This window comes from Otolemur garnettii, unplaced genomic scaffold, assembly GCF_000181295.1.
Source record: "Otolemur garnettii isolate 467f Iridium unplaced genomic scaffold, OtoGar3 scaffold00009, whole genome shotgun sequence".
Taxonomy (NCBI): domain Eukaryota; kingdom Metazoa; phylum Chordata; class Mammalia; order Primates; family Galagidae; genus Otolemur; species Otolemur garnettii.
The window spans coordinates 22,825,891-22,837,815 of NW_003852404.1; the positions used below are offsets into that span (position 1 = coordinate 22,825,891).

At 37.6% G+C, this 11,925-nt stretch overlaps 1 non-coding gene across 1 annotated transcript; it reads left to right on the plus strand.

The window, feature by feature from the left end:
- The first annotated feature begins 9,567 nt into the window (after window positions 1–9,567).
- Window positions 9,568–9,672, plus strand: LOC111723276. The gene has a single exon (XR_002771850.1). It is a non-coding gene; the product is annotated as a U6 spliceosomal RNA (small nuclear RNA).
- Window positions 9,673–11,925: the final 2,253 nt, after the last annotated feature.

Here is an 11,925-nt window from a genome sequence, read left to right on the forward strand (position 1 = left end):
GGAAGAAGATGGCACAATTAACACCTAAATCATACTTAAGAAGGAGCATAATGTCTCCAGAGTCTGCCATATTGGATTTGAGGAATATTGCGATACACCACCCAGATGATATTCAAAGTTAAAAACTGAACATTTGAGGTTAACGTTTTTGTATGTTAAGTCAAAGATTTGTACCTGATTTTTTTTGAGACACATATACCTCTTGCTAGTAGGAATTTTTTTTTAACATAACCTACATGTTTATAATTCTATAAAGGAATATTATTTGAAGTACAGCTGGTAAATTGCAAGGCAGGGAATAATTTTTAGGGCCCAGTGCAGAATAAACATGTGGGTTCTGTGTTCCAATATTGTTAAGGATTTCAAGACAGCAACATAGAACATTAAACCAAACCCAAGGTCCTTCTAAGCACACCAGGCCCTGTATGACTGCATAGCTAACCTCATGCAAGAGTACATGGTTTTACCTGTGTATTGTCATGATTACTGGAAGAAGAGATTTCAGGGGTCTGTATGTGTCCTCTTGAGATACACTTATAATTCTAATGAGGCACAACCAGCTGTCAATTTGTATGTGCTTGATAGAATCAGAATTAGTTCTAATGCATCTTCCATGATAGAACTCCTGACACATCTACTATATATCAACAAAGATTAAAAAAAAAAAAATGAGTTGAGAAAATAAAACTGTTGAAAGAAAAATACTTTTAGTTAACTCTTTTTTTGCTATTATGTTAGAAATGTGATACTAAACTAATGTTTTTATCAAAGCTAGGATAAAAAAATGAAACACAGAAATTAGTCAGGATTTTCCATAAATAATTCAACATTTATAGACAAATGAAGAGATTTGCTATGAACTTGGCTCACTACGGAGGCCTAGAAGTCCCACAATTCATTGTCTGCAAACTGGAGAACTACAAAAAGCAATGGTGAACTTCAGCTTGAGTCAAAAGCCTGAGAACCAGAAGAGCCAAGGGTATAATTTGTAGTCTGAGGGGAAAGACCTAAAAATCTAAGGGGTGGAGGTACTCATTTAAGTCCTGGAGTCTTAAGGGCAGAAGAACGTGGGTCTCCTAGCTCAAGAAGAGAGAGTGAAGTTACCTTTCCTTTGGCTTTTTGTTCTATCCAGGACCTCAGAAAATGGCATGATGCCCTCCCAGGTTGGTGAGTGTAGATCTACTTTACTCAGTCTACTGATTGAAATGCTAATCTCTTCAAGAAATGCCCTCACAGACACTGTCAGAAATAATCTTTTAGCAACTCTCTGGGTATCCCTTAACCCACTCAACTCATACCATGTATGGCACGGGAAATCTAATTTGGGAGCACTCACACAGTTAGTCCAGAGGGAAACTCTTGCTATTTTATTTTTTAACAAAAAATGTCTTTTTCTCGGTTTTATTTTTTGTGGTTTCAGTGACTGTAGCCAATGATGGTCTAAAAAAAAATTAATATAAAAAATTTTAAAAATAAATAATTCATCAATTTTACATTGCAGAGCTTTCTGAAATCTCAAGCTGTGTTATTCTGTCTGCCCGAGCATGGATCATCTGTTCATCCAGTGCATCCATACCCTCAATGCTACCTTCCCCTCAGTCAGTTAGACGCCAGCTTGGTTATCAAATTTAAAAATAAGAATAACAATAATACAATCTTCCTTAATGACAGGGAAATATTATGAGAAACGCTTCCATAGGTGATTTTGCAGTTACTTGAACAACACAGAGAGTACTTACACAAACGGAGATGATATAGCCCACCACACATCTCAGCTACCTGGTATCGTCTATTCCTTCTAGGTTACCAAGGTGTAGAACACATTACTGGACTGAACGCCATAGGCCATCGTGATACCATGGCAAGTATTCATGAATCTAAGCACAGCCAAACATAGAAAAGGTAACGTAACAACGCTGCATAAGCACTAAAAACAGTACGCCTGTATAGGGCACTTTCCACGAATGGAATTTACAGAACTAGCAGTTCTCTGGGTGTGACAGTGAGTAGGTGGTGAGTGACTGTGAAGGATTAGGTCATTATAGTAAAGCCTACAACATCCATTTAGGCTACAGTAAATTTACATAAAATTTTCTTTCTTCAATAATAAATTAAAAACTAGCTTACTGTAATATTTTTACTTTATAAACTTTTTACATTTTTTTAACTTTTTTGACTCTTTATAAGTAACTCTTAGCCTAAAACACGCATTGTACAGCTGTATAAAGATATTTTCTTTATTTATATTACTATTCTATAAGTGTTCTTCCTATTTTTAAAGTTTTTTTTCTTTTATATTTCAAAATTTTTGTTAAAAAGACACAGATACAGGGTAGTGTCTGTACAGACACAGAAAGGGGTGGGGCGTTGGCCCCATATGCCGGAGGTGGCAGGTTCAAACCTAGCCCTGGCCAGAAACTGCAAAAAGACACAGATACACAGGCTAACGTTGACCTGTACAGAACCAACATAATGAGTATCACTGTTGTCCATCCTCATAATTCGTGCCACTCCAAGGTTTTCAGGGGCAATAACAGGGAGGGAGCCATAGTCTCCTGTGATAAAACTGCCTGCTTCTGAACTGTCTTAAAAAAATTTGCCTGAGCCTGTTGCACAATTAACAATTTTTTATAAGTAGTTAACTGATATAGTGACTGAATGTAATTATTACACTCTAGAATAACAATGAAAAGGACAGTAAATACACAAACCAGTAACCTTGTCATTTTTGTGATTATCTAGTATTAAACCTAACTGTAGGTGCTGTATTTTATACATAGTTTAGGTGATATACTGTACACGTCTCACAGCACAGTAGATGCGTTCACACCAGGGTCACCACAAACATACGAGGAAGGCATTGCACGATAATGTCACTGCACGACAGCCATTTTTTAGCTCTATTATAATCTATGTGCACTGCACCTATGTTCATCAATGGCTGAAACATTATTATGCAGCATGTGCCTATAGACAGGGTGTCCCAAATGCTGCCTGGAAAGGCACATTTCACCACACATAGGAAAACGGGAAATTATAGCTAAATGTACCTTTATAAAATATACAGTACAAAATATAAATTATGTTAAATGGCCAAGGAGTAGATATTTTGTAAATAATTTGTAAAATTTTATAACAAATATTTTGTAAATGAATTTATTTAGCTACAGTTTGCTATTCTCCCTGTGTATGACAACTTTAGGGTTCACATTTGAGACACTCTGTATCTAAGATTTGGTACTATCTGCAGTTTCAGGCATTCACTGGGGGTAGTGGAACATATCCCTCACAGACAAGGGGGAACCACCATACATGTTCTGCGCTAGGCACTCTTCTAAACCCTTTATAAATGTTAATGGATCATTCATGACAGACCTAGGAGGAGGAGGCAGAGCCAAACCTTGAACTCAGGCCTCTGGCTCTAGAATTCAGATTCTTGCAGGGTGTGATGGCTCACACCTGTAATTCTAGGACTTTGGGAGGCTGAGGCAGGTGGATTACTTAAGCTAAGGAGTTCGAGACCAGCCTAAGCAAGAGCAAGACCGATGTCTACTAAAAATACAAAAATTAGCTAGGTGCATTTGTAGTCCCAGCTACTTGGGGGCTGAGGGAAAGATAATCGCTTCAGCTCAAGAATGTGAGATTGCTATGAGCTATGATGCCATGATACTCTACCCAGGGTGGCCGAGTAAGACTCTGTCTCAAAAAAAAAAAAAAAAAAAAGAAAAGAATTTGCATTCTTACCTGAAACACTGCCACACCCTTAACATGTTTTCACCTTCAAACTGAAGCAAGGGCGGAAGAAAATGTTACATAATTATTTTTTTAAATCAAGGAAAAATGATTCTTTAGTATATATATAAAGAAAATTTTATTTGTCAAAAAATATTTCTAAATAGAATTCTCAACATCACTAACCATAAAAGAGATGTAAATCAAAATTGCAATGAACTACCACCTAAGTATCTCAGCCAGTGAGAATGGATTTTATTTAAAAGTCCACAAACAATAGATACTGGTGTGGATGCTGAGAGAAGGGAAGATTTACACACTGATGGTGGGACTACGAACTAATACAATCGGTCGGAGATGCCAACAGTCTATGGCAAATACCTGTTTGTGAGACTCCTGAGCCGCAGATTTTATCTATAATCTGAATATCAGAGCAAACCCCTTATTGAGCTGGTGGTCCCAGTGACTATGCTGACCAAGTCCGTGCCTCAGTACTGGTTCTACTGTTCTTCACTCACCATTATGATGCATTTTGTAGGGGGATTATATGGTATGACAGTATCCAGTAATTCAATGACTTAGTGTTCTCAAAAGTGAAAATACTCTCTTTCCCAAGAATTGGGGTCACTTGTGTACACAACCAACTTCTTGCTAGTGGAAAAATCCATCCCAACTCCAAAGTGTAAGCCCTAAGAGTGCTTGGAGAAACTAAAATTTGAACAGGCTAACTTGGATATTCTTGCAAGGCCTGAGAATGAAGTTCTGTGAATTGATGGATGGTCCTTTTCCACTCTAGGAATTTTTCTATCGAAATAACTTTGGTTATTAAAGCATTGCTTTCCCTGCACAGGGTTGGATGGATGCTGAAAATTCACGCTCTGCAGTGCTCTTTCTCTTTCTGAGTGGCCACAAGCACCATTATGTCAAGTCAAGCAAGGTAGGACACGATTGAACAGCCCGCAATTTTCTTTTACATCAATCACATTCCAGACATGACTACTTGAGGCTACAGCCTGGTCACCTTGATCAGGCACGGGCATATCCTAGGCCCCTGTATAAACCCGTTTATAAATCATGTCTTAGGGAATGGGCTGCTAACTTCAGCTTCCCTATCCCCTTTTTATAAGGACAAATTGCTTGATTCCTTTTTTCCTGTTTCAGTCTCACAGAAACATTTTATGCTCAAATTCTTAGGCCTCCTGTCATAGCTACTATGTTGCAAATGCAGTTTTAGAGAAAACTGACTTCAGTATTTCAATTCATTCTGTCTTTGGATAATGGAAGCACTTCACAGAACAAAAATCAATTTTACTAATCTACCAGCATTGTTAATCTTTAGAAAATGAGAAGTGGGTTTGATATGAATAAAAAGTGACGAAGACAATAGCACAATAATAGATAATTTGGCTAGACATCCTAGGGAATATTTAAGGTTTTGATTTCTTTGTCTACTTTTGGTAGAAGGGTTAGTCATGAGAATGGAGTTTGGCTTCACTGTGTACTTCAGTTTGATACAACTTTCTAACTAACCCGTTTTAAACCATAGTCTCCTAAAACTATGTTCTCTGTTTTTATTTTCCTTCATGATTTTGTGGTTGACTAGGACCAGCTGCCTAGTGCATTTCTCTGTGTGGTATTAGCCGGAATTATTCATGTGGCTGCCTTTAGCCGGGCATAACACAGCACAGCAAGGCTGGGCGTCCGAGAAGTCCTCGTTCCCAAGTCTGACAGTTGGTGCTGGCTGGCAGGTGGGTATTTGGTTGACCTCCATGTGACCTCACTCCCTCCTAGGAAAGTCTAGGCCTTTCCCTCACAGCATGATGCCTGGACTTCAACACAACGAAAGCAAACCCAGCAGTCATCTTGAAAGCCTAGATTCAGAAACTGGCACAGAACCAATTGTACCATGTTGTATTAGTGGAAGCAAGTCCCAGGACCAACCCAGACTCCAGCCAAGTGGAAGCACTGTCCAGTCTTTAGTGAAAAGAGAGGCATAGCTATGTAGGGAGGGGTGTAATTTTTGACACTGGGTTTTCGGAAAAAATCTACCACTCATGTGGGGCCTATTTCTAACATGGAACTCTCACTAGGGGAGCAAAGGCTGCACAACTATGCATGTTGAGATCAGAGGCAAAAAACATGCCAGATGCTGAACAAACTTTTTCTCCTAATTTGTTTAATGCTATGTAAAAGTTACCCTTCTCTCAAGCATGAAATAAATCCTATCTTCTGAGCCACTAGGTTAGTCTGATGCTTACTTTAGTCATTGTCTCAACTTCTCATTTTTTGAAAAGTAACTATTCTGGGGAAAAAAGGTAGGTTTTGATTAACATGGAAAAGCAAAAAAAAAAAAAAAATGTATTACCTTGTTGTATTTGGTAGGGATTTAACTTTAAAAAAGGCATGAAGAATATTTTTCGAAGTTACTAGTGAAAATACTGAATTCAGCCTATATATTTGATCATATATAGATTCATCTCTCCCAGCCAACAATTATATATAGTGAATCATCATTAGCTATAGAGTATAATCAATTACTATCACTCATATGAAAATCTAATCCAACATGTCTTATTTCTGAAACATTCTGAGTGGAAACATTCAATATTTCAATAATAGTCTACTTTTCAAAATAAAACTTAGTAAAAATAAATATGGTGAAAGTCACGATGATGTTTCTTACTCTGATGTTGGATTATTTGAAAAAAAAGTTTTCTTCTTTTTTTCTCCAAGATGTTAACATGGCTAGCATCCCTCAGAGCAACAGATACTGTAGACAAAGTCTCTGAGGAGAGGAGCGAGGAAATTCCTGTGTGTCCAGATGACAAAGTAAACTCACACGGTGGGGTGTGACGTGCTATCATCTGCTGGAAAGTTTCAAGCAGCCTGACCCGCCACGGCAGAGGTGATTTATGGTGAATGTTTCATTTGATCTCACTCCTGCTCACCTTCTTTTGTTAGAATAGCCACTCCTGTTGACTTGGGCAACAGTGGGATTTTAGACTTATTACGCAGAATAAATACTTACAAGACATAAAACATTTAATCTTTTAGAAATAAAGATAAAGCTGATTAGTGCTATTAGATTTTATGTGGGGGGACATGAGCAGGAGGTGGGGTATGTGTGTAGAGGACATGTCTATGGCATATGTTTGTGTGGTGTACATATATTACATGTGTACAAATAAAATACCAGTATATTTGCAAAGAACCATTTTTCTTAAAAAAAATCATATATATCTAATGAGTGCCTTATGAATTTAATTGTGAGCGTTTTGGGATTCTGAAGACAAAATAATAAAGTAAACTTTTAAAGTATCATTTAAAAGGCATTATCATAAAGTACAATATAATAAAGTATACTCCTAAAGTGTCATGCAATTGAGATTAGAAAGACAGACTGTGGTCTACGGCCATACCACCCTGAATGCGCCCAATCTCGTCTGATCTCGGAAGCTAAGCAGGGTCAGGCCTGGTTAGTACTTGGATGGGAGAAAGACAGACTGTGGTATGCAGACTAGTACCCCACCATACTCCTTAATATACTCATGGCTTCATCCCAGGAATCCGTGCATGCATTTACTTACATGGGGGCGGGGGGGACTTTGTAGAAGAAATTAAAACATCATGGGAAAGGGAAAATTGTCCTGGATAATTGTGTTTAAAATTGCAGACCCCTTCCAAGCTATGGTCAAAGACATGGGTAAGGGTATGAAAAAAGAGTAGTGGAGATGTGACATGAAAATGACTGAGCCTTCCATACATAGCTGGCTATGAAGATAGAGGAAAGGGACCCCAACCAAGGAACGCAACCCCTAGAAGCTGAAAGAGGCAGGAAAGCAGATTCTTCCCTGGAACCTCAGAATAGAACAGAACCCTGTAACATCTTGATTTTAAGCCAGTGAGATCCGCATGAGATTTCTGACCTATAAAACCAGAAGACAATATACTTTTGTTGTTTTAATCACTAAGTTTGTAGTAATTCCCCCCATCCCCCGAGTTTCATTGAGGTATGATTTGTTACAACAGCTATAGAAAGCTAATACATGTCTGTCTCTTCTAAATAATTCTTAGTCAATTTTAAGCAGTTTATATGAATATTATTCAAATACAATGCTATAACCAACCAAATATTTAAGGTATATTAAATATTTAGGCAGAGCCAAGATTCAAACTATTTTCATATTTTTATATATTCTAATAATTTGTTGATGTTGAAGCCAATCTGTTGGTGACTTAAGATTATTTATGGCTATTTAATCTATAATTATTTAAACTGCATATACTAATAAATGTATTTTAATTGTGTTATTCCAAATAACAGTTGTACAGCATAGTACACTTTCTACCATGACTTCCTACCATTATCTTTTCTGTTTCTAGTGGTAATATGGCAGATACTATCATTGCTAAATAGTTATATTTATGACTGTCTTCTCTATTAACAGCCCAATTTTGAAGCAGGCAGAGCCTACCTTTTACCAGTTTCAGAGGATGATTAATAATAAGACTAAAGCCACCGTGCCTGTGGCCCTATTCTTGCCTGTGATGGGTCTAGAGCTGAATATGTAGCTAGTTGTGACAGTCATCAAGAGGATATCTTTTCGGTGGTTTTATTTCCATGAGTTTTGTATCCTCCTTTTCACATTTAGATGAAGTGTTGATGTCAGGAGCCACCGTTGCTATCTTTCAGCTATAAGGAAACGGAAGCACAGATACCGAAAGCCTAGATGGCAAGCGTAGCAGTGTGGAAGGATAAAGAAATCTTCTTGGGACTGCCCACCATGGTCTTATTCCTAAAGTAATTAAATGTTTATTTTGAATAAGTAAAAAGTTTTTTATTACATAAGTTACTATTCATCTTGTTTTCTGCTACTGAGAGCCAAATGCATGTTGCCTGATATAGTGGCTACATCTTTAGACACCAAAATGGATAGAAGTAGTCATAAACAAAGTTTTGATTTAAAAATTACTCTGACCTGTGGTTATATCAGTAAGTAAGTTTTAAAAGTTAAAACAAACGAACAGATCATGGCTTGCAAAAATTTGGAGTTTTCAAAAAAAATTTTTCTCCACTATAGGAATGTTTGAGCCAAACCATTTTTATGAATTTTATTTCAACTTTTATAGTTTATTCAGTATTACTTACTAACTGCCTAGTGGTTAGTACCAACTAACCTATATAGTCATGTAAAGAAAATTACTGTTCAATTAATTTTTGAGTAAACATTTTTATGAGCTATATACCTGATAAAATTCAGAGTCTGCTACCATATGTATGTATGAAATAAAAATATCACCTTTTTGCCCCCATTCCAAGGGTCATGGTGAACATTCCTATAATAAAGGACAGGTTAACAAGTTAAAAATGTAACGAATGTATTTGACAAGTTTTGCATGTGACAGGTCACATGCAAAGTCAGAAGGAAGACTCCCAAAGACCCAGGAAAAATTCTATTTTTATGTTTATGTTCCATGAGGAAACAAGTAGAAATGTGATTTACAAAAAGGGCATAATCTAATAATAATAAACTGGGGGGATTTTGCTGTCTGTTCAGTTTCTTCAGACCTATCTGCCTTGAATCCCCCATCCCCACCTAGGTATGGAGCAACATTCTACTGACAGGAGGGTCTTGTGGCCTATACTCCCAGCTTTTATGGCTTTTGGGGGGGAAGGAAAAGTTCTATTTTCTGTGATTCACCTTGAGGAAAAGGAATTCTAGTTTCTGTGACCTACTTGGAGAAACAGAGGAAGTAAAAATTTGGATAGACTGAAGTCACAGAACCTCTTACTCTGGGCCTTTCCAATCTCCTTTAGTTCAAAGTACTGAGCTTCTGCTCACCTCAGCAGCCTTTATACTAAAATTGGAACATACAGAAAAGATTCGCACAGCCCCAGGCAATGATGAGGCACAGATTCATGAAGCATTCCATATTTTCCCCAAGTGCTCATCAGTGCATGAATAGATTAACAAAATGTGGTATACGTATAGAGGGGACATTACCAAAGTTTTGAGATACAGAAAAATCATGATAGGTAAAATCCATGTGGACAGAAACAAATGGAGCTCTCTCCCAGCCCCACAGGACGGATAAACCGACTAAGTTGAAACTTGCACAGTCAGTCAGAAAAAAAACACTGTTGACTGTGTGTGCTGGAAGTGAAATAGTGGGCCATGACATAGCCTGTCTCAACACTTTCGTAGTGACCTGACTACAACTCATCCGAGAAGGATGACCTAATGCCTTCTGCAACAATTTGGACGCAACTGGAGACCATTATCCTTAGTAAAGTATCACAGGAATGGAAAACAAGCACTGCGTGTACCCTCTATTAACTGAGGAGCACACATCTGTACCGAGAAATCAAAGCTCCATGGAAATCAAGTGGGAGGTGGGGATGTGGGGATGGGACAAAAACCTACCTAGCAGGTAAATGGACACTATCTGGGTGACTGGCACACTTACAACCTTGACTCGAGCATTATAACAATCCAAGTACTCCAAAATATTTGTACCCCTACAATACATTGAAATTAAAAAAAAACGGCTTGGCGCCTGTGGCTCAAGTGGCTGGGGCACCAGCCACATACACCTAAGGTGGCAGGTTCAAATCCAGCCCAGACCCACCAAACAACAATGATGGCTGCAACCAAAAAATAGCTGGGCGTTGTGGTGGGTGCCTGTGGTCCCAGCTACTTGGGAGGTGGGGGCAGGAGACTCATTTGAGCCCAAGAGTTGGAGGTTGCTGTGAGCTGTGAAGCCACAGCACTCTACCCAGGGGGATAGCTTGAGGCTCTGTCTCAAAAAAAAAGCACTCAAATTTGGGGTGTCATGCTCTAAGTCCCAACATGTACATGTGACTGCCACAGTGGTATTGGCAATCTTCCCAACCTGTCAAGCCTTAGCCACCATAAGCTCTTATTCTTCCTTTTTTCACACGTCTTTCCCTCAATCCTTTCCTAAGAAGGAAAAAGCTTTGTTTTAGTGTTATAGTATCTTTATAAGGAAAGCATGTACTTAAAGCAACTTGGAATATACAGGGGTACATGTGAAACTTACTAAATGTGGAATATAAACGTCTTAACACAATAACTAAGAAAATGCCATGAAGGCTATGTTAACCAGTCTGATGAAAATATTTCAAATTGTGTGTAAAACCAGCACATTGTACCTCATGACTGCATTAATGTACACAGCTATGATTTAATAAAAAAAATAAAAATAATAAAATAAGTTTGCCATAAAAGCCTTTAGCAAAATTGCAAAATAGATTGTATTACTGGATGCCTGGGGCCTGCCCCTCTTTTTTGGATCTTTAGATACCAAACAAAAAATATGTATATATGTGTGTGTGTATGTGCATTGTTTTTTTAACTACAACTTCTTTTCTCCTTCTTCCAACTTTTGACACTGTATTTTCCATGAAGAAAATCCAACAATCCTCTCCCTACACTAAAAATGCTTATTAGTCCTCTCATTTCTGCAACTGATATGATTTGAGAAGAAAACAATTTAAATTCATTCATATTAAAGAATGACTGGTTGATAGGCTCAACCGCCCCTATAATTATTTTTATTTTAAAACAAGGAGATTATTAACCTAAATTACACTCATTAGAGAAGCAGCTGGCATATAGGACAAAGTTTCCGTCTAAGCTCTGTCTGTGTGAAACTGACCGTGTCACTCATTCTAACCAGAATTCATTTTTGTCATTTTTGAAAAGACAAGTTTGAATGAGAAATGTTCCATTCTGAAAAATGTCAATATACTCTGATTTTTTTACATAGGGGAGGGGATAATTTTTAATTAGGGGGCTTCCTTACATGCTTGTCTAGTACACAAATAAGAATAATCTGGCAAACTGGTTCTATAAATGTCTTTCACTTTATACCAAAAAAAAAAAAAATTTTTTTTTAAGTGAGTTTTTAACAAGGAAAATAATTCTCACACCCAAGATTTTCTGCTTGGGAATTAACTCCTCCAAAGAATTCTTAAGTTATTAATACCACAATTAGAATGAATAAGAAAAGATTTATGTGAGAGGCGATATTTGATCATTGTATTCATTTATTCTTTAAGGACAAACTTTAACGATACCAGAACCATTTGACAGGTGTGAGAGACCAGCAGCTGTGGAAATCCTGTCTGCTTTCAGAACCCCCACACACCGTCCCACCTGCATAGAGAAG